The sequence below is a fragment of the Lissotriton vulgaris genome, chromosome 6, assembly GCF_964263255.1.
Source record: "Lissotriton vulgaris chromosome 6, aLisVul1.2, whole genome shotgun sequence".
In the NCBI taxonomy this organism is placed as follows: domain Eukaryota; kingdom Metazoa; phylum Chordata; class Amphibia; order Caudata; family Salamandridae; genus Lissotriton; species Lissotriton vulgaris.
Genome location: NC_141694.1, coordinates 1,877,966,350 through 1,877,990,782, shown reverse-complemented (window position 1 = coordinate 1,877,990,782; position 24,433 = coordinate 1,877,966,350).

Genomic DNA, 24,433 nt, shown 5'->3' with positions numbered 1-24,433 from the left:
TTGGCGGGCTCCCAGACTCTCCTTCCCTCACTCTCCTTCCCTCTCACTCTCCTACCCTCACTCTCTCCTACCCTCACTCTCCCCTTCCCTCACTCTCTCCTTCCCTCACTCTCTCTTACTCTCACTCTCCTTCCCTCGCCCTCACTTTCCTTCCCTCACCCTCAATCTCCTTCCCTCACCCTCACCCTCACCCTCTCTCCCTCACCCTCACTCTCTCTCCCTCACCCAAACTCTCTCCCCCTCACCATCACTCTCCTTCCCTCACTCTCCTTATCTCACTCTCCCTCACCCTCACTCACCCTCACTCTCCTTCCCTCAGTCTCCCTCACTCTCCTTCCCTCACTCTCCCTCACCCTCCCTCTCTCTCACCCTCAGTCTCCCTCACCCCCACTCTCCTCCACCCCACTCTACTTCGCTCACTCTCCCTCCCTCACTCTCACTCTCCCTAACTCACCTTCACTCACCCTCCCTCTCTCTCCCTCTACCTCCCTGTCTCTCTCCCTCCCTTTCCCTCCCTCCCTGTCTCTCTCCCTCCACCTTGCCTGTGTGTGCCCGGGCTGAGACAGCTTCTGGGCACAAACACACACACAGCCTCACCAGATCACTTTACAGGTCTTTGAAAGACCATTCATATGTTAAAGAGACTTTGTCACCTCTTAGCCCCCTGCAGCCCCACTCTGACTACGATGGGAATCGCCCGGCCCCCACAGAGCAGGGGTGTTTGCTGCCACTATGAGTACCCGTGGTATAGAATGTCCTGTTTTTGCAAATTATGTGAAAATGTTGAATGACTAAATTGAGGTAGAAGCTACAATTGCAGCTGAGAATGCTAGAGACAGTTCTCAAGACAGTCAAACTTCTGCTCTGTCAGGACCCACTAGGAGAGCCAATTGTTCAAAATGAAGCAGTAACTGCTATGGAAGAGTTTAAAACAGCAATGTATCAAGCTCAAGAAGATGTAACAAACTTAGGAAACTTGGAAGAACAACTAAATCGTGAGCAGAAAGAAATATATGAGCAATTGAGAGAACAGCTTGACCATGGATTACTTCATGAGAAGAGTGCTCTTGCTCATCATTTGAATCGATCCGAATGTACGTGAGTGGACAAGCTGGAACAGGGGAAAGTTTTTTATTTAAAGTAATCCCAACTTCTCTACAGAAAACAACTGAGAACTGGATTAGCAGCCCACCGATGAGTACCTTCATCTTGTGCGAGTTCATGTTTAGAGAGCTGCTCGTTATGTAGTTGGTGATGTCCTTAATTGTGTCATGGAGGTTGCTTTTGGTGGTATATGGCTTCTTGGTGAGGAAAACTATGAGCTGGGTGTTGTTGGCGTAGGAGAAGTTGTTGAGGTGGTGATGGTGGGCTTCTTGTGTGAGGGTGGCCATGTAGATGTTGAATAGCGTTGGGCTGAGGGATGAGCACTGGGGGACGGAGCAAATGATGTCAGTGGTTTTGGATCAGAAGTCAGGGAGGCAGACGCTCAGAATTACTATTGAACAATTTCCAAACTAAGAATTTGACGCATACTATTTGGCCGTGAGGAAAAGTATGTGAAACCATTAAGGGCTTTTTGTTGTACATTTTGTCAGCATATATTTGTAAGTAACATTATTTACAGTGTATGAAAATTAATCATAATATTTTATTATTGTTTGAGATGTGTCATATTTACGTAGAAATTGCTCTTAGAAAAAAACATTTAACTTATTTTTTTATTTCAATTTTTTCTATTGTTTTTGAGAATGTTGATTGATTTTTTTAAAGATAATCTTATTGATTGTCTTTTTTTGCCTGCTGTTATGTGATGAGTAGTTTTAAAGTCACTATTTCTGGTGAAATTCAATATATTCTGAGAACAGCAAAAAAGGCAAATGAAATGCTTTACAAATTATTCGGTGTTGTAAAGGATATATTGTAACTGTCTTCCACAGATGGTAATTTTATAATATATAATTGTATTATTATTTATCATGTTTACGGTAAGTATAAATAACTGTTAAGAATGGCCAATGGAGTGTGCTTCTACAGAGGTGAAATAACAAAACATGGATGGAGTATATAAGTGTTCAAAGATGGTTTGTATCTTTTATATAGATTTGAACAACTTAAAATATAAATATACTGAGTGTTCCAGTATTCTTTGCATTTTGCTACACCACATCTACTAGTTTGGACCAGATAAGTTGAATAGACATATTGTACTAAAACTGAACGTTCATATAAATAATTATAATTATATAATGTTATAAAGTAGTTGAGAATGGGATTTATATAATATCTATTAAAGGGCAAATTAGTTGATAAAGCTAGTTTTGTTTTATGTATTAGGAAAAAATATAAAATAAAGTGTTTATGTTTTTGTAGAAGGACCTCAGCATAACAAATTTACCATGGAAAATCAAGAAAACAAAATGGAACACGATTTTGAAAATACGAACACTGTCGTAGAAGAGATGAACATCTTTTACGAGCAACGTTATTGAAGTGGAAGAAATAAATGCTGGAGATTTCAGCTGTGATTTTCTTGACAAAACCTTGGATGATGCGTTTGTGGAAGCATTAGATGAGATTGAGATTCATCAGTTGACTTTTGAAATTGATAACCAGGAAAATGAAATACCTGATGCAATTATTTCAGAAACTGTATTTCAAACAGCAAGTTCTTACGTAACTATGAGATATCTCAAAGAATCTTAAAATACCAAAACACTATTATTAATTTTCAAACACTGTAAAGAAAGTTACTTTTAAATATATGCTGAGAAACTAGACAACAAATAGTCCTTAATAGTTTTATACACTTTTCCTCTTGGCCAAATAGTATATCTCAAATTCTTACTAAAAAACGTCCTCAATAGTAATCCTCAGCATTCGCCTCCCACCTTTCTGATTCAAAACGTCTGACATCATTTGCAACGTCCCCCAGGGATCATCCCTCAACTTGACGCTATTCAAAATCTACATGGCACCCTTACACAAGTGGCCCACCGTCACAACCTCTAAATTATCTGCTAAGGCAACAACACCCAACTCATCTTCTCCCTCACCAAGGAGCCACACACCACTGAAAGCTGTAACCAAATGCATAAGGATCAACTCTCTAAATCTCAACTCGAACAAACTCCTACAACGAGTCCAACGAATCCAAAACACCTCCGCCCAAATGATCATCAAAGTCCCCTGCCGCAAGCACATCCCCCACCACCTGAGAGACCTACACTGGCTGCACGTCAACAAGAGGATCACCTTCAAACTACTCACCCTCACTTACAAAGCACTCTACAACACCAGTCCAGCCAACCTTAACAGCAGTAACCCTGAAAGACCAAATTGTGTTCTTAAAAATTTGGCTTCAAAAATATCAGATAAGAATTTGGTAACTCTTTAGGCATACGTTGTTTAAAAACCAATTGACTATCATTACAATTGGTCCAACCTTTCAGACATTTTAAATAAAGAGTGTAATGTCCAGATGTTGTAGTTGTCATGAAAAATAATTGCAACAGTTACAAAAGTTCTTCCTGATATTGAAACTTGACCAGCTACAATATTTTTAATTAAAGTTTCCAATTTTCTTCTATCAGCTCCACAACGTTGCAGCATTTACATTACATACTTGAGAGGGCATCGGCTGCTAGTAGGGGCTATCATTTGCACCAATATCAACAAGAGGATAACCTTCAAGCTCCTCACCCTCACTTACAAAGCACTCTACAACACCAGACTAACTTACCTTAACAGCAGTAACCCTGAAAGACCAAATTTTGTTCTTAAAATTTTGGCTTCGAAAATATTAGGTAAAAATTTGGTAATTCTTTAGGCAAACATTGTTTAAAAAACAATTAACTATCATTACAATGTATCCAACCTTTCAGACACTTTAAATAAACAGTGTAATGTTCAGATGTTGTAGAAGGTCCATCATGAAAAATAATTGCAACAGCTACAAAAGTTCTTCCTGATAATGAAACTTGACCAGCTACAATATTTTTAATTAAAGTTTCCAATTTTCTTCTATCAGCTCTACAACGTTGCAGCATTAACATTACATACTTGAGAGGGCATTGGCTGCTAGTAGGGGCTATCATTTGCACATGATTGTTTGCACAGTCTAGAGCCTTGCTCGTTTTAATTAGTGGACCTGCCTCTTGTTTTTAAAATTGTTTGGGAACCTTTTTTACTGTGTGGGCTTACTTATTTTTTTGTATGTTCCGCTCCGCCCCGTTCCACCGCAGCTCTCCTGGGTTGTTTGAGTGGAGGGTGGACCGGCTAGGTTTCTATCAATCTTCCGCCTGGCCATACTTAGCGGCCATTATGGTGGTTGACACTCTAGCTGCTCTAACCGGTGTTCCTCCCCTTCCACATTTATTCAGGGGATGGCGCTGATGCACAGAGCTTGAGAGGGCATCGGCTGCTAGTAGGGGCTATCATTTGCACATGATTGTTTGCACAGTCTAGAGCCTTGCTTGTTTTAATTAGCGGACTTGCCTCTTGTTTTAAAAATAGTTTGGGAACCTTTTTTACTGTGTGGGCTTACTTATTTTTTTGTGTGTTCCGCCCCGCCCGTTCCACCGCAGCTCTCTTGGGCTATTTGAGTGGAGGGTGGCCCTGCTAGGTTTCTATCACTCTTCCGCCTGGCCATTCTTAGCGACCATTACAGGGGTTAACGCTCTAGCTGCTCTAACCAGCGCTCCTTCCCAGCCGCATTATTTCCGGGGATGTCTGATCCGCAGCGGGCGCGCCGCTGGCATGCCGCTGGCATGCCGAAGGCGCGCCAAAGGCAAGCCCGTCTGCACCCCTCAGCTTCCCAGAAGCGGCCAGTGCCAGCCACCCTGTCCATCCATCTTTAAAGCGGGGGGTCTTGCGATATACCAGGGATCAGCTGTGGGCTCTTTGCCACCAGTCCTGCTCTCAGCAAGGATCCTGGGATGTGGCAACCTCCCACCCTACCTCATGTTCAATCTGTGGCTTTAAGTTGGGGGTGGTCCCTGTTGCTTCGACCCCTACTAATAATATGTTTCACTGCGGTGCATCTATTTCTGCAGCATTAATTAATGTCTGGTCTCTCAGGAAACATCATGTTGACATCTTTGACTTACTTGTCGATCGCCCTGTTGACCTTCTGGTTATCACAGAGACCTGGCTTGATTCTGCGTCAAACCCTATTGTCACTCTAGCCACGCCTGAGGGCTACAAGTTCTCTAGAGTTGATCGTCGAGAGGGGAGGGGGGGTTGGAGTGGCTATCATTTACAAGGAAAAGTGGGACCTCAGCATGGGTATTGCTAATTTTTTGGTGTTAACTGTGAGGCTTTGGACTTCATTGTTCGCTTTTCAGCCTACTGCACTATGGGAGGTTCGTTGATCTATAGGCTCCCTGGTCCGGCGGGCTCCTTTTTGGAAATATGGGATGATGCTGTATCTCTAGAGCCTTGAAGTTCACTCAGTACATGGCGCTAGGAGACCTGAACATCTATTTTGACCAGGTTAATAATAAGGACTCACTTGATTGTATGGAGTCCTTACACCTTGCTCAACTGTCACAGTAGATTAATTTGCCTACTCATAAGGCAGGCCATATTTTGGATCCTATATTCACCAACTTCTCCATTGTAGTGGAGGAACCATGTCCGGTTTCTTGGTCCGACAACTTTATAACATATTTCACTTGGAAAGTGACTAATTGTGAACCAATAGTATGTACTTATGATAAGCCAGCCTTTGGTAAAATCAACCTTCTGGCACTGAGTCAAGCCCTGGAAGGCCTTAACAGGCCTACGGGGTCAGGATGTTTCTACCCTGCCCCCTTTTTGTGTTCTACACGTTTGTTTCCCTGCTTTCTTGTGCCTCATTCTAATGAGCACAAGATGGCTGCCAACACTTCCTGGTTTGGAGTGTTGACAGCCAATAAGCATGCAGCTTTCTTGGAAAGGTATGCACACCATCCGCGTACCGTACTCATACGTACGCGGACCCGTGCGCGCACGGTACGTGCACCCCACGATTTTTTGAAAAAAAATATTTTTTTTTTTGCCTTGGGGGGTCGTAGTGGGAACACCTGAGCAGGCCTAGGGGGTCAGGGTGCCTCTACCCTGCCCCCTTTTCGAGTTCTACACATTTGTTTCTCTGCTTTCTTCTGCCTCAGTCGACCGAGGCACAAGATGCCTGCCAACAATTTCTGTTTTGGAGTGTTGACAGACATTGGCAGCCAATCAGCATGCAGCTCGCGCGTGCGAAGGTCCTCGCATGTCCGCGCACATGTATATAAATATACATATATTATAGTTAGCTGGAGATTTTACTCATACAAAACGATTGAACTTCCCCCGTTATAGTTAGTTGTACTCACTATAACTTGCGCGCCCTCAATCCACTGCTGATGATGTCACATATTAGATCATTCATGACATGGTCAGTGACATCACTGATGACATCATCCACTGAATGTTGTTTGCTTTAATATTTAAATATGTATTATAAATACACTACTTTGCATTGAAGAATGAGTGGATATATAAATATAAATGTGTGGATGGTGGATTTAGTAACAGTGTCATTGATTGTTTCCTTGACTAATTTGTAGAGTCTCACTATATATAATGTGTAGTTACTAAACTGTGTGAAAGTCTTTATTGCTTTGTCTTAATTGCTATGTTAAAGACTGTATTTGTTATTGATTTCCTAACTGAGTATTTATATGGGTAAATGAATGTCTATGTGGTTTGGTGGGGGGTGTGTGATTCCCAAAAAATGTGTGAATAGTTAATTCAGTACGTATATGAGGTTAAGACTACATGTTATAACAGTTGTTTCAGTCAGTGTATATGTTTATGGGCGTGGTGGTGATGACATATTTCTCTCAATGGTACATCTCCATTACACTTGAAAAAAAAAGACAGTTATGTCTAATTAAGTGTGCCTAAGACTTAGTGATTGTACGAGTCACTATATAGATAACTGTATAATTGTAATAGTGATTTTATAACACACTAAGTGTGAGTTACTATCTATATAAATAGATGAAGTGGTGTTTGTATAAGTGTGTAGGTGAGCAAATGTAAGTATAATCAATTGTTTGCATAAGTCAGAAGGATGTCTTTATAAGTGAATACAATGTGTGCTGGTGTGTAATGTTGAAATAGGCGTATACGTATATTTGATAGTATGCTGTTGATTATTCACTGCATATAACACTGAATCTATAGGAAAGTGATTAGATGTGTGTATAGTTCTATGAATAACTGAGTGGGTGTTTAGAATTTTCTATTGGTGTGTCAATGGTTTTAAATATGGCACTTTCTATTTTACAGTAAGCGATTAAAGATTATACTAGTGTGTGATGAGGTGTATTTGATTGTCACATGGATGGTGTTATCAGTGATGTCATCAGTGATGTCATTTGAGATGTCCTCAGTGATGCCATCAGAGATGTCACTGACCATGTCAAGAATGATGCAATTTTTGTGACGTTCTGGTGGCGCAGAAGACTGAGTGACATTTATCAGGCAGGACTAAGCCACTTTTTGTGGCATAATCCTGCCTGATAAATATCAGTCCCTTTAACGCAGTGTCCTGCGTTAAAGGGGTGTGCAATGGGTGTTGCTGGGGGCGTTCCCAGCAGCATCCCTGGACTTGAGTAATTTATAGCATCCTTAAAGTCAGTCTTTCAAAAATTCCAAAGTATAGGACATGATAATCCAAATCCAAATCCAAATACGCCTGGGGTGGTCCTTGTGGGACCCCCTGAGCAGGCCTAGGGGGTCCGGGTGCTTCTATCCTGCTCCCTTTGCATGTTTTGCACCTTTGTTTTTCTGCTTTCCAGTGCCCCAGTCTACCTAGGCACAGGATGGCTGCCAACACTTTCTGGTTTGGAGTGTTGACAGACATTGGCAGCCAATCAGCATGCAGCTCGTGCTCGGAATGGTACAGAGTACAGTAAGCTTACAGTAAGCTGCTATAGATATATATATCTTTTCTCTTTTGACTTTCTCAGGAACTACTGGAGGGATTTACACCATTTAAACAAAAGGCAGTTCTGCGTACCAGTCCCTAGAATTTTGCCAAGTTTTGTGCAATTCCGTTCAGCGTTTCGGGCTGCAGTCGTGTCTAAATGTCCTATGGAAATTAACATGGGGAAAACACGTTTTGGGACCCCCCTTTTTTCTCAGCCTCCGCTTGACGAATCCCCTCAAAACTCTCAGGGAAGGAGCAGAACTGAGCTGGCCAAAATTCTGGAAAATTGCACGCAAACTCCTTAATCAACGCCAACGTTATTCCAAATAGAATGTTGCAGATTTCCTATGGAAACTAGGTCCTAACTATATATACCTACTGGGGCCCGCCAGTAGGCAATAGATATATATATAATTATTTACTGAAAAAACCATAAGTTTTACACATGTTATAGTTAGGAATTAGCATTTAAAAAACCTTAAAAATTCACTGAAAAAACCATAAGTTTCACACATGTTATAGTTAGCTGGACATTTCACTCATACAAAACCATTGAAATTCCCCGGTTATAGTTAGTTCAGCTAACTATAACTCACGCGCCCGTAATGCACTGCTGATGACATCACATACTACATCAATCATGACATGGTCAGTGACATCACTGATGACATCTCAAATGACATCACTGATGACATCATCCAATGAATGTGTGTCTTTCTGAAAAATAAATATTTTTTATATATGTATATCTAAAGGTCAATGGAAGAATAAATGGGTAAATAAGTGTGTAATGGATGTTTTCTTGTAAAATTGATTGTATATCTGACTTATTAGGTTTATATTAGTGAATACATGTAATAGCAGGTAATTTTTAAATATTTAAATATCTGCATCAGTGTCTCACTTTGTGTAGAAGTGACTGCATGGGTTGGTGAGTATCTACATGAGTGTGTATATGGTTATTACTTATTATTTTTTGAATATCAGTATGAGTGTCTGTATGGTTCGGTGTTTTGAAGACAGCATGTGTGCAAGAATGGATGGGTGGATGAGTGTGTGTATGGGTGGATGAGTGTGTGTATGGGTGGGTGAGTGAATAACTGTCTCAATAGTATCTTTATGAGTAATTACATATGTTTTAAACTAGTATATGTGAGTATTGATGTATTTAAGTGAGTATATGTGAGAGTGAGAGATTGGAAGAGTTCCTGTATAAATAAGTATGTGTTTCTATAAGTGATTATTTCAGACAGTAAGTATGTGTACGTTTCTGTAGAAGTAAGTGTAGTGGTGTGTGTGTATAGCTGTATATGCAAACAAATGGATGCTTGATAGTTTATTTGTATGTGTGTGAGTAACTCTATGGATGAGTATCGGTGTGTAACAGGATGTATAGGTGTATGAGTACATGTGATGTCTGAGTACATGTATGAGTAACTATATAGAACTGTTGATGAATGAGTGGATGTGTATGTAGATGTTGGAATTACTGTTGTAACTGGTATTGGTATCTCCATTTGTTTGAAAATGTTAGATTCTATTTTTGAAGGTGTGTATTAAAAGTTATATTAGGGCCAGAGGAGGTCTGCCTCTGTTTCACAAGGATGATGTCATCAGCGATGTCATCAGTGATGTCATTTGAGATGTCATGAGTGATGTCATGAGTGATGTCACTGACCATGTCATGAGTGATGTAATATGTGACGTCATCAGCAGTGCATTGTGGGGGTGCAAGTTATAGTTAGCTGAACTAACTATAATGGAGGAATTTCAAAGGTTTTGTATGAGAGAAATGTCCAGCTAACTATAACATGTGTAAATCCTAAAGTTTTTTCAATTAATTTGGAAGGTTTTTTAAATGCTAATTCCTAACTATAACGTGTGTGAAACCTATGGATATTTTCTGTGAATTTCAAAGGTTTTGTAAATGATAATTCTTTAATGCATTAATTATTATATTTCTTTTAATACTAATTTCTTACATTTTTATTATAAATATTTATATTTATTTTATTTTTTGAATTATGTTTCATATTCTTAATCTAAAATAATAACAAAACTAAATTCAAAAATATTTTTTATTAATTATTTTTTTTCGCCAATATATAAAAATGTTATTCTATATAATACCTTTTTCATTGTTATTTTTCCGTTATTTGTACCATACGAGTATGGTGATTGCACCGTCCATTGTACTGTAAATCGTCCTCTGCGCGTACTTGCGCACACATTACGGATGCACTTTGACGTTACACTCTCCTTGCAGAATTGTAATCATTCAGCCAGTACCCAAGTACTCATGGTGAAGGTGTGCCTTAGGGCATGGACTGCTTCAAACACCTATATACTATGCATGCAGTGTTCTATGCACCGACAAACTTGTCTTTTATACCTTCAATTCCCCAATCTGTATTCTTACACTTCCAGTACTTCTGTTTCATTATTGTAGTGACCATACAGCACTATGTGTTTATCTGTACTAAAACAATAATCAGCAGATTGTTCAATAAGTGCTACATCCCCAGAGATATGCCAGTTATTGTGTACTGTGACATCACCTCCTTGTGGCGCAGGGCTTTATAATGTGATGCACCTTCCAGATGCGTCACATTCTAAATACCACATACCATGGCACATCATTTGCACCACCAGTGCGTCACGAAAGAGACGCAACAGCTATGTAAAAGAGGCACAAGGGGGTTGTAAATCCACCCCTAATACATACAAATTCATTCAGGTACTTTTACCAGCAGTGCAAATTGAAGCATACATTTGTAACATATTTATGTGCATATGTTACATTCAAGTGCTTCGTAGACACTACAATATACTATATGTAAACAGCTTATAGATTTCCTTATAGTTCAGCACTTTCACATTCACCATATACTAGTAATGTATTCATTCATTCATTTATGAACTACACATTCATTCTAAGAAACGTTTATACACTAACATAGAAATTGTGGGCCTCATTTATGAGGCTGTGCGTCACTTTTACACCGCTGGTGGCATAAGAAATGCGCCTTGTTGTGCCATATTTACAAAGTGACGCATCTAGGTAGATGCGTCACTTTGTAAACCCCTGTGCCACATTATACCTGCACCAGGTATAATGTATGCAAGGGGGGCGTATTGACGCAAGGAAGGGTTGTGGAAGTGACGCAGAGAAATCTATGAGATTTTACTGCATCACTTTTAGGACGCTGTTGTGTCAAAATCTTGCACCTGCCTCACAGCAGGCGTAAGACTGACGCAGGCCCTTTCACATGGGGCTTGCACCATGTGAAAGGACGCATTGCTGGAGTTGCGTCACTTTTGTGACACACTTCAGCAATGCGTCACTTTTGCGCTTACAGAAACGTCAGAAATGCTGACGTATCTGTAACTCCTTGCGTCATGATGCGTCATACATTAAATATGACGCATCAGGAATGTCGCAAGGAGTGCGCACTGAGAAGTGATGCATCGCTGCTTTCACGAAGTTATGCGTCATTTCTCATAAATGAGGGCCATCGTTTTTTCTTTGACCAGTGAAGGTAGTTCTAAAAAGAACAGTTTTTTTTGTTTCTAGTTTTCAATTTATTTTGTGTTTTGTCAATAGGTTTTTTTTAAAACCCCAAAAATGTAACTGGAACCCAAAAAGTATCCAACAGGAACAAAAGAATGAAAAAAAAAAAACTAAGGTCGAGAGCAGCGATGCTCCTGCTTCCTGCGTTTTATCAGGTCAATGGACTGTTCCCTGTAACACAAAAGTTTATCGCAATAAATGCTTTGAATTTTAACTTCTCCAAAATCTGGAGTAATTTGTCGGTGTGGACTGATTGCTGAAAATGCTGCTGCAGCAGTTGATGTGCTTGGTGCAGTAGCAGGTGGATTGTTCTGCAAGCTCCGTCTTGCAGCTCGAGCAAAGTTGTTCGGATGCAAGTTCTTCACGTGTCGCACCATATTTGCTGTGCCAAAGGAGTATTTTTTAGATGGATCATCCCTTGAAAGAGTTGTTTGGCAAATTGTACAGGTTACTTTTGGAGCATTAACCTTTTTTTGCCCTTCTGGAAAAGTAAAAACTTCCAAATGACAGCTTCTTTCCTCTTCTTTGGAGGTTCTTCAGGAATTAAATCTCCATCTGAAGAATGGCTGGAATATGAGTCCATTGATGATATTATGGTGATCTTACTTCTATTTTACAGGATTCTCAGAAGAGATGCTTCTTCTTAGAAAGTCAAAGTAGAATGATTAAAATGGGACAGAACTTTCAACAGTTGCAATAGGAACTATTATGAACCAATCAAATCTCTTAATTTAAAGTCACATGGCTTTCTGTACGCTTATGCTGAGCTTACTGTGCTCTTACGATGCGAGTACGCATAACGTTCCACCGCGATTTGTATAATTGCTATTAAAAGTAATATACGATTGTTCAAAGTTTGAAAAAACAATTTTCATAACTACTCTGGATAATGTATTCTATTAGTATGTTCATTAAATAGATAAATATATGTTTTTAAACAATTAAAAACATTTGCACCTTTCGCGTATGGGCGCAGTACATGACATCATACAGAAGATTTGATGTGACGCATAACGTCAAAGCGTATTCATAGCGTATGCGGGGGTACACACTGAGAAAGATTAGCAGTACAAACTATGGTGCATTCACTCTCTCACTGTCAAATCAGAGCAGAGGGCGCGGTCCGAGAATGGTTACAAGTGGTCACTCATTAGAGATATGATTCTGGGCCTGCCTCTGCGCACATGAAAACCCTGCCCCTGTCTCTCTCTGTTGATAATTATTGGTGCACACACTCACACTTGCGTGGAGCACGCCCGCCCACACTTTCCCAGATATCACCTCGCAGCTTTCTTGCTATTACTAAGACTGAAAGCCAATACATTAGCCAATGGGAGGTCCCCCAGGGTCGTCATTCTTCTAGACCATGAAAATGCTAGTTTGGTCAGCCCCCGCGGTTCCCATATAAAGCGGATACTGATGTAAGCACGCTCACTTTTGCCTGTGCTGCGGTGACAGACAGACTCTCATCGTTGTCGATTGCACTACAAACTGTTTGCTAGAGCGGAGGAGGACTTGTGACACTCAACATGGTGTCACTGCTGCTGCCGTCCAGCCAGGCCACCATAACCACATTGTTGCCTTCCCTCGCCCACCCACCCAGGCCCAGCAAAATCCCCAGCCTTTGAAGACAAGACAAGAGACAACAGAAGCAAAGGTAGGAGAAGCCATCATAACATCAGCCTCCGCTGTAAATTGTACCTGCATCGTAGTATTATTTTTATTGTGTCACGTGGCCCTCCAAACTCTGTTTTGCTTTATTTTTGTGCGACACAGACTTTGTACTTCATTGTATTTGCTCCCTCCTATTCCTCCCGTCACTTTTTATATTTATTACTGCCTCACGTAGCCTTCCGAGGCCTCTATTATTATTCATCATATATGATTGATCATAATATTTCCTTCTCCGTCACAGAGCCCTCCTAGGCCTTTTCTAAATAAATTGTGCGTGCATGAATTTTTGTGTCGTATTTTTGAAGTGTCACGTGCTTTAGCCTATATTCTTATAAATTGTGCGTTTCTAATCGTATTATTTTTTGACTGCATCATGTGCCCCTCCCAGCTCTGTTTTGCTTTATTTTTGTGCTCCATGTGCTTTGTACTTCATCTTATTTGCTCCCTCCTAATCGTCCTGTGACTTTTAATATTTATTGCTACCTCATGTGGCCTTCCCAGGTCTCGACTCTTATTTATCATATATGGTTGATCATAATATTTCCTTCAGCGTCGAAGGGCCGACCTGGGCCTTTTTAAAAAAAATTGTGCGTGCACGAATTTCTGTGTCGTGTTTGAACTGAGCCCCGTGCTTTGGCCTGTATAGGTCCAATTTGTGCATTCCTATTATTATTTTTTTTTTACTACGTCACGTGTCCCTCCCAGCTCTGTTTTGCTTTATTTTTGTGTGCCACGTGCTTTGTGCTTCATCGTATTTGCTCCCTCCTAATCCTCCCGTGACTTTTAATGTTTATTGCTACCTCATCTGGCCTTCCCAGGTCTCTATTCTTATAGATCATATATTGTTGATCATAATACTTCCTTCTGCATCACGGGCCCCTCCTAAGCCTTTTTTAACACGTTTACTGCGACCGTTATTTCAGCACAGGGCGGGCGTACTGAAGAGTGAGCGGAGCGGCGTCAGACGTTGAACATTTGCAGCACCACCCAGATAGTGCTCAGAAAGTTCAGCGGCCGAGGGCAGCATCAATGGTTAAATAAATTGTGCGTGCATGAATTTCTGTGTCATATTTTTGAGTGTCACATGCTTTAGCCTGTATTCTTATAAACTGTGCGTTCATAATAGTATTATTTTTTGACTGCGTCATGTGCCCCTACCAGCTCTGTTTTGCTTTATTTTTGTGCTCCACGTGCTTTGTACTTCATCGTATTTGCTACCTCCTAATCGTCCCGAGACTTTTAATATTTATTGCTACCTCACGTGGCCTTCGCTGGCCTCTATTTTTATTCATCGTAATTCCATGATCCTATTATTTAATTCCTTCTGCGTCACTGGGCCCTCCTACACCTTTTTGTAATAAATTATGTGCGCAGGAATTTCTGTGTCATATTTATGTTACTCTTGATAGTAAAGTATACCATATATATACACCAGGGCTGCTCATGTAAATGCTACTAGTAAGCCTGCAACAGTAATTGTGCCACACCCACACAACTAACCTTAAATAAAAAAAAATGAGGCTTGGCACTACAGTGCCTTACCCGTCCCTTTGTATGGACTGTACTCTGTAACCCTCACTTAAATGTTGTGGGTGTATTGAGCTGTGAAGACAGGGTGACAATTGTTTTACTAACTATATATTTACACATCTTTATCGTCATTTATATCTTTATACTTGAATGTGAGCAAATAAAATGTGTTCTTTACATCTATAATACTTTTCTTCTAAAGTTGTTTCCCATTTATCTTAATTTTCCATAGAAATGCATGCCACTAAGTACCAAGAGCTTCAGTATTCTACAACCCATGATGTGTATCCTGATGGTTTCAGTAAATTCGACAACCATGGATTGGGTAGACTATCTAAAAAAATCTCTGTTGACTGTAGTATAATTTTTTCAGTATTGGCACATAATTTGAATGTCTACATTTAATGATATTCTATTGACTGGTGTAATTCTCTCCTATATTGTTGAAAAGTTAATACATTGAATAGTATGTAATTATATCTTTCTGTACACAACATATTTTACAAACTACTTTAATGTAAGAAAAGTATTTCTGTTCAGCTTTTTCTGTTTGAGAAAGGTTTGTGGTAGGTTGTTAAAGTAATTTCTTCTTTAAGAAATTTACTTTTTTTGGATACCTGTTGAGGCTAGTTTCTGCTACATGTAAATTGTGTATTAAGGCTTATAAAGTATGATGTACATATTCCTTCTTCTTTACAAGCTCATGTGCTTTCATATATTTTTACAAGTACCCCATATATTTCTCTCAAATGTTCCAAAAGACCAAATGTATGTATATTTCCATTCCTAATACAGTTAAATATCTTTAAGTAATAATTTCAAATCAATCTGTGTACTGAAATCCTTTAATTTTAACCTTACTGTTTAGTAATATCGGCAACAGTGTCTTCTTCTATCTTTCTTGACAAATATCGCTACTTTTCGGGTAAATATTCATATCTGTTATGTGACCTTTCAGTGTTACATGTGTTAATACTGATTGTCATTGGACACTTTTGGTAAGTGGATTTATCAATCTATTTTGAAACTTCTTCTTCGAAAATGACTGGTTGAATATTTTACATGCTAATTTTTCTAAATGATTTTGTAATGTATATAGAGCACTGAAACCTATGATTGCTTTTCAACCTCAAATGCTACCTAACTCAGCAGCAAGTTGCCGAGATTTTTACTAATGTAACATTTCTACGGAATCATCTACTGAAAATTACAATGGACCTAATGAAGTCATCAGGTTTGACTTTAACATTTCAATGATAAATAAGTTGTCACACTGTAGTGTTGTCCAAAACTTAATGGTAAGGACCCTCAATGATTGTAGATGCTGAAGATCAAAATTAAGTGATATAAGTCTTTGGGCTGTTTTGGAGGCATGAAGTCTCCAGTTCACATTCGTCTGATGCAGAGCCTGACAACTGAGCCATTTGCAAGGGTCTTTTTAGAGTTACGTCTGCCATGTTGCTTAACTGTCTATGCACCCTTTATAATTATAGACTCATTCCCACTTTTCCACTGGGTTTTTGAGAAGTTACTATGTTTACTAAGTAAATACATATAACGTTTTCATTTCAAAAAACTATTGACCTTTAAATAATACAATGTTAATAACAAGTTACTTTTCACTATCTTCCCAACAGGCCCAATGTTTCGAATGCAGCAGATGAGTCCACGTTCAGGGAAGAGCAATATCTGTAGTTAAGGTAATAATTGTGTACATGTGTTATTGAAGTTCAAACTTGTATTTATGGTTCATTAATGCAAATCCTTTATTATTAGCGCAACTGTTCTAAGTAAATGTTGTAAGCTCGGACTGTCCTACAGACAGTGTTTCCAGTATAAAAATGTGTACACACGTTTTCAAAGTTTAACAACTTGTGAATATGTATAATGCTCCCAGAATGCTCTCCGATTAGATGCAAATATTTGCAGAGGCTTGAAAGCAAACTTGCCATTTCTTTGCAACATCATTTAGTAAAATGTGTTGATGTATGCGAGCATATTCCAATATTCATAATGGGAAATCAGTGTAACCAGTTTCAATAAGATTTTGGGAAATATAGAAATAAACATACATTGGCAAAGCCAGCAGGTCTGAAATTGATGGTCGGCGTTTTGGTTTTGTCAATGTCTGACTTTCTTTGACATGGTTTATGTAAAACAAAATTGGTGTGGGAGCTGCCGGTTCCTCATCATTATGACACACATTGCAAAAGCAAAAATAGTTTTTAGCTTTAAAAAGCACACATTGCCATAGTAGTTCTTGGCACTGAACAAATCTACTTTGTGTGCCGATATGCTTTTTGTCAAAGAGCAGAATGCGGTCACTCGCAGTGAAGCCAGCTGATAGAGACAGAATTTTAATAAACACAAAAAGTCATGGTTAACGCCAGACCTAATTAGGGGCCCAATTATTAAAGAGTCTCAAAAGTGCACCCATGGTATATGCCCTTGTATTAAGTGCAGATATACAACTTTTGTGAATTCACAAAAAGTTACAGAAGTAGACTAAGAAATAGTACTCCTAGAAATTATTTGTGAACTGCGTTTTAGCATGAGCAAATATGCATGTGTAGATTAGCTCATGCCAACATTTAAGTATTTGGGAGTCCACTTTCCATCCTACCACTTTTTTCCCAACCCTGGAAGAAGTTTTCACATCTGCCATGGTCAGGAGTTAAGTTCCAACTTTCTCAGTATGGGAAAAGATTACAGAAGAGTTGGTAAAAACCTTAAAAGATGGAAGTTAGTAGGTTTTCACACTCAAAAGGGCCTTCCCAACCCTGGAACTATTGCTTACCACCATCTTTAGCTCCAGAATGTACACCAGCGGAAAGGTGCCCACATAAAGGAATGGCTAAGGTTCAAATCCTACTGTGGTATGAGCCAGGCATAATCAGAGAGGCTATATCAGAGATCGTATATAATGAGATTGCTGCTATCATTTGTTGCTCTATTACATGACAGAAAAAGGAGAAGCGGATTTTGTTACTGGACAAGTTGATTTGTGAAGCAATCTGCCCCATGGACAAGTACATATTTTATTAAATTCCACACCCCTGTTAATTTATATCCAAAACTTAATGTTAAGTACCCTCAATGATAGTAGATGCTGAAGATCAAAATTAAGTGATATAAGTCTTTGGGCTGTTTTGGAGGCATGACGTCTACACTTCACATTCATCTGATGCAGAGTCTGATAGTATGACTCAGATAACTGAGTTATTTGCAAGGGTCTTTTCAGAGTTACGTCCTCCATGTTGCTTAACTGGCTATGCACCCTTCATAATTATAGACTCATTCCCACTTGTCTACTGGGTTTTGGGAGGTTACTATGTTTACTATGTAAATACATATAAAGTTTTCTTTTCAAAAAGCTATTGACCTTTAAATAATACAATGTTAATAACAAGTTACTTTTCACTATCTTCCCAACAGGCCCAATGTTTCGACTGCAGAAGATGAGTCCAACTTAAATGTATGAAACAAAAAGCAACATCCTAGTTACCTAAATATGTCATAAACAAAACATGTGATCGCATGCAAGATGTCAAATTTGATGTTTTCAATACTCTGGCGATCTAGTGTTGTGTCCGGATTATCATAAGAACTAACCATGGTAAGTTTTCTTTGGATGCATGGAAACATCTAGTGTAACCTGTCAAACACTTTCAAATGCAACCCTCCCACTAGTCCTAGAAGTGGATGTACAATTTAACCGTTCTACATAAAATAGAATTATATGCCACTAAGTACAAAGTGTTTCCGTATTATAAAAGCCCTAATGTGTCCCTTGAATATTCCAGCGAAGTCCAGACACATACTAACTGAAACACACCAACCATTAGTAACCTGTAAAATTTGCCAAACAACTCTTTCAATGGGCGATCACCGCAAAAAATACTCCTTTGGCATAGCTAATATAGTGCAAAACGTAAACAACTTGCACCCAAACAACTTTGCTTGAGCTGCAACACAGACATTGCAGGACAACCCAGTTGCTGCTGCACCAAACACATCAACTGCTGCAACAGCATCTCACACAAAACAGGAAACAGGAGCATTGCTATCCTCCACATTAGTCATTAGACATTTATTGAACGTTTTTGTTGTAACAACTACCCCGACCGAAGGCAGTAGGACATTTGCACACTTGCTGCCTTTCTCGGCTGGGGTTATCAATTATTGTTCAAATTCATATTCTGATTCAAAGTCAAGGCTGTTTATCACGCCTTTTTGTTATAACTACTTCCCCAGCTAAAGGCAGTGGGTAATTTGTACATTTGTAGCATTTCTTATTTTTGACATTAATCATATTTCACTCAATCAACTCATCATCTACACGTACACACACCTACTTGCTGCCTTTCTTGCCTACAGTTTTCAACTATTCTATATCATATTCGTATTCAAATTGCATGCCCTTTATCAAGACTTTTTGTTGTAACAACTACCCGGCCGAAGACAGTAAGAAATTTGCTCACTTTCTGCCTTTCTTGGCTGGGGTTATCAATTATTGTTCAATTTCATATTCTGATTCAAACTCATGGCCCTTTATTGAGCCTTTTTGTTCTACCTACTACCCCGTCCGAAGGCAATGTCAAATTTGCACAAAAACTGCCTTTCTTGGCTGGGGTTATCAATTATTGTTCAATTTCATATTCTGATTCAAAGTCAAGGCCCTTTATCGAGCCTTTTTGTTGTAGCTAATACCCCGGCCAAAGGCAGAAGGACATTTTCACACTTGCTGCTTTTCTTGGCTGGGGTTATCAATTATTCTTCAAGTAATTCAAAGTTCAGGCCCTTTATTGAGCCTTCTTGGTAACTACTACTGGTTAAATGGCAGTGGATAATTTGCACATTTGCATCCTTTCTTGCGTCTTTTCTACCGCACAGTGTGTGTACTTTGTGCACTTGCTTAACTCCTTAGATGAGAGACCCATTTCTCAGGCCCCCACTGCGGAATCCGACTCAGTCTGTAATTGACTGGAAAACCAACCACCCATTTCCTTTACAAGGCAGTGGGTTGTTTGCACATCTGCTACCTTTTTTAATTTTAAACTTATTCTGCATCCACTACCTGAAACACACCTACTTGCTAACTTTCTTGCAGCCTTTGCCAAGTATTATTCTAATTCAAAGTAGAGTCCTGAAATGTTCCCAGTGTTGTACTTTTTCAGCCCTACCGCCCAGGGTGGTAAATTAGTGCACTTACATTGCTTCCTTCGATGTGGTAGCCATTTCTCAGGCTCCCACTGCGAAATTCGACACCCTATCCGTATAATGAGGTGGAAATCCAAAGATCCACTTCCCTGAAAAGGCAGTGGATAGTTTGCGTCTCTGCAACCTTTCAAGTTTTTCACCTTTTTAATCTTCCACTCAATCAACACATCATCTACACATAACACACACCAACTTGCTGCCTTTTTTGGCTGTGGTTATGAATTATTCTTGAATTTCATATTCTGATTCAAACTCGAGGCCCTTTATTGAGCCTTTTTTTGTTATAGCTACTACCCCGGCCGACCGCAGTGGAACATTTACACACTAACAGCGTTTCTTGGCTGGGGTTATCAATTATTGTTCAATTTCATATTCTGATTCAAAGTCAAGGCCCTTTATCGAGCCTTTTTTGTTGTAGCTAATACCCCAGTCGAAGGCAGTGGGAAATTTGCACACTTGAGGCCTTTCTTGGCTGTGGTTATCAATTACTCTTGAATTTCATATTCTGATTCAAACTCATGTCCCTTTATCAAGCCTTTTTCAAGTAGATACTGCACTGGCAGAAGGCAGTGGGAAATGTGTGCACTTGCTGCATTTCTTCGCAGGGGTTATGAACTATTGTTCAATGTCATATTCCTATTCAAAGTGCAGGCCCTTTATCGAGCCCTTTGTGTTCTATAAACTACCTCGGCCAAAGGCAGTGACAAATTTGCATACTTGCTGCCTTTCTTGGCTGGGGTTATCAATTATTCTTGAATTTCATATTGTGATTCAAAGTCAGGGCCTTTTATGGAGCCTTTTGTTGTAGCTGCTACCTCTGCCGAAGGCAGTGAGAAATTTGCACACTTGCAGCCTTTCTTGGCTGGTGTTATCAATTATTCTTCAAGTAATTCAACTTCAAAGTCCAGGCCCTTTATTGAAACTTCTTGGTAACTACTACCTGTTGCATGGCAGTGGATAATTTGCACACCTGCGTCCTTACTACTGCACAGTGCTTTGTGCACTTGCTTAACTCCTTAGATGAGAGACCAGTTTCTCAGGCTCCCACTGCGGAATCCGACTCAGTATGTAATGGACTGGAAAGCCAAACACCGATTTCCTTTACAAGGCAGTGGGAGGTTTCTGTATCTGCTACCTTTCTTCCTTTTCACCTTATTCTAAACCACTACCTGAAACGCACCTACCTGCTAACTTTCTTGCTGCCTTTGCCAAGTATTATTCTAATTCAAAGTAGAGTCCCTCAAATGGACCCGGTGTTGTAATTTTTCAGACCTACCGCCCACAGTGTTAACTTAGTGCACTTACATTGCTTCCTTCAATGTGGTAGCCATTTCTCAGGCACCCACCGCGAAATTTGACGCCCTATCCATATAATGAGGTGGAAATCCAAAGATCCATTTCCCTGACAAGGCAGTGGATAGTTTGCGCATCTGCAGCCTTCCTAATTTTTCACCTTTTTTATCTTCCACTCAATCAACACATAACACACACCAACTGGCTACCTTTTTTGGCTTGGGTTATCAATTATTCTTGAATTTCATATTGTGATTCAAAGTCAAGGATCTTTAGGGAGCTTTTTTGTTGTAGCTACTAAATTTGCGCACTTGCTGCCTTTCTTGGCTGGGGTTATCAATTATTCTTCAAGTAACTGAAATTCAAAGTTCAAGCTCTTTATTGAACCTTCTTGTAACTACTACCCGTGAATGGCAGTGGGTAAGTTGCACACTTGTGTCCTTTCAACCGTACAGTGTGTGTACTGTGTGCACTTGCTAGCCTCCTTAGATAAGGTACCCATTTCTCGGGCTCCCACTGCAGAATCCGACACCCTGTCTGTATAATGAACAGGAAAACCAAACACCCACTTCCCTTTCAAGGCAGTGGGTAGTTTCCACGTCTGCAGCCTTTCTCAATTTTCACCTTATTCTGCATCCACTACCTGAAACCCACCTACCTGCTAACTTTCTTCATGCCTTTGCTAAGTATTATTCTAATTCAAAGTAGAGTCCCTGAAATGGGCCCGGTGTTGTAATTTATTCAGCCCTACCGCCCACAGTGGCAACTTAGTGCACTTACATTGCTTGCTTCGATGTCATAGCCATTTCTCAGGCTCCCACTGCGAAATCCGACGCACAGTCTGTGTAATGAGCTAGGTATCCAAAGATCCACTTCCCTTACAAGGCAGTGGATACTTTGCGCATCTGCAGCCTTTCTAATTTTTCGCCTTTTTTTATCTTCCACTATATCAACACATCATCTACACATACACACACTTGCTGCCTTTTTTGGCTGGGGTTACAATTATTCTTCAATTTCATATTCTGATTCAAACTTGTGGCCCTTTATTGAGCCTTTTTACCTTTTTTGTATAAACGACTCCCCTTTTAACATCCGTCGACTTCCTGCCTGACGATTGCAGCCGCCAGAACCACGCTTCTCGCCGACGGATTGTTTTACAGTTCGTAGACTATGCTATAAGGTAAGAGCCACACCCCGTTTCTAGACCGTGTTTACCTGGAGCTGGTAACTGACATTTAGTACCCATTTAGTCACGATAAACATTACCTATTTTCTCGATATCTTTATTAGGAAACTGAACATAAAGAATCTCCCCACATCAGGAGGAAGCTTCTTCTATCCGAGGGCACTGCCACATATACACAGGTAGATCGCTCCTTCGATTCACTATAATTGTTCTGGTCACTAGGGTAACTGTCTTGAATAGGTAGTAGATCTGATCGTTAGAAATCATTGGCCTTTTATTTGACTTTCAGGAACTCATCAGTCTTATCTACCCTGCGAAGTGTTAGCTTTATCATTATATCAACGGCGAGAAGCGTTGAGTCGCTTAAATTTGCTATATCAGGTACATGCTATTAAAAATAAAGATGAAAGGATATGAAACTGCCTTTTACCAACAGAAGGAATAGTGACACAGCCTATTGTTCTGTTTTCTTCTCTTCCCAGCCATTTTAGATCCGGCCTTCCCTAATCAACATTTTACAGACTACGCTTAACCGGACGTATTGAATATATAGCAAATTGTGGTAATTATCTATTTCAAGAGATATTTTATAATTAACCAGTTACCCATTAGTATAGATGCTATAAGATAGTTCCATTGAAATATAGACTCGGCTCCATTTATAAACCGTAAATGGGAATTCGAGAACTAGCTAATACAAATAGGAACCATCACAAAACAATACAAAACTCTATAACTACTACTAATTTTCTACAGCCTTAAAAACCTGTTAAGCTGTCGATCCATTGATTCATCTTGCGAATTGGAAATCATTTGCGAAGAACGGTCTTATTAAAATCCATTGGACCTATCTCTTCCAAGTTCTGATATAGTACCTCATGATGTTTAGAACTAGACAGAACTACAAATAACTAGTGGAGAAGTGTGGCTCAATGATTAGACCGGCAGACCCTGATGCAGAGATCTAGCCCGGGACCAGGGTTCAATTCCCTGCCTCGGCAGGTCTTGGGTAAAAATTCCACTGACCTGATAATTCTCGCCTCGGTGCCTATTCCAATCATGGAGTCCCACTCTGCAACTCTGGGCAATAGCTTGTTTAATCTCCACAATGGCCCCCACAACGCTAAGGATGCCTGGCCTCCACCTTGGGGGTGCCCAGGAGTGGACGCCTCACAGGGAAAGGCAGGATGGGTTCCACAGTGGTATTCGTACAAGCGCCTTGAGACCCTTGCGGGTGAGTAGTGCGCTATACAAGCATCAATTTACCATTTTTTTTTACAATAAATGCTTTATATAGGAATTGGCTAATGTATATAGGAACCATCAGTCTAAAAATAGAACCTTCTAACCACCATTAATTTTCCACAGCTCTAAAAACCGATCAGGCGATCGATTCACTGATCCCTCTGGTTAAGTGGAAAATACGTGTGAAGAACGAACTCTTTTAAGTCCAGTTCCCATTATAACGACTCTATATGTAAGTACACAGTCGTTATAACTATCTTGTTTTAGACCTGATGGGATACCTAAAAAGAACTTTCCAGAGTACTTTTTTGTCTACTGTCTCTTGGAAATGTTTATAACTATACAGAGATCTATATATAGAGACAATGCCCAGATGCATTACAGATGGAATACAGACAATTGGGCCTAAATATAACAGGTCATCCACACTAATGTCTGACATCTACCCACACCCTCTAAACAATGATTCTATCCTCTCTCTTTTCTGGAGACACATAGAAAATTAGACAAATGAAGGTTGCTGTTAATAATTTCGTAAACAAAAGGTCAAATGAAGCTACCAGTTGATAAAATGTATTGTTAATGAAGTTAATGTCTTCTCCTTTTTTAACAAAATGTTTATTTGTGTATAAAAGAATCTGTTGTAATGATTTTTATTTATATTGGATGTTTTTTATAATTCCATCTTTAGAATTTACGTGGCTCCTCCAGAAGAAGGCTCTGGTCGCCGAAACGCGCGTCGAAAACTAATATG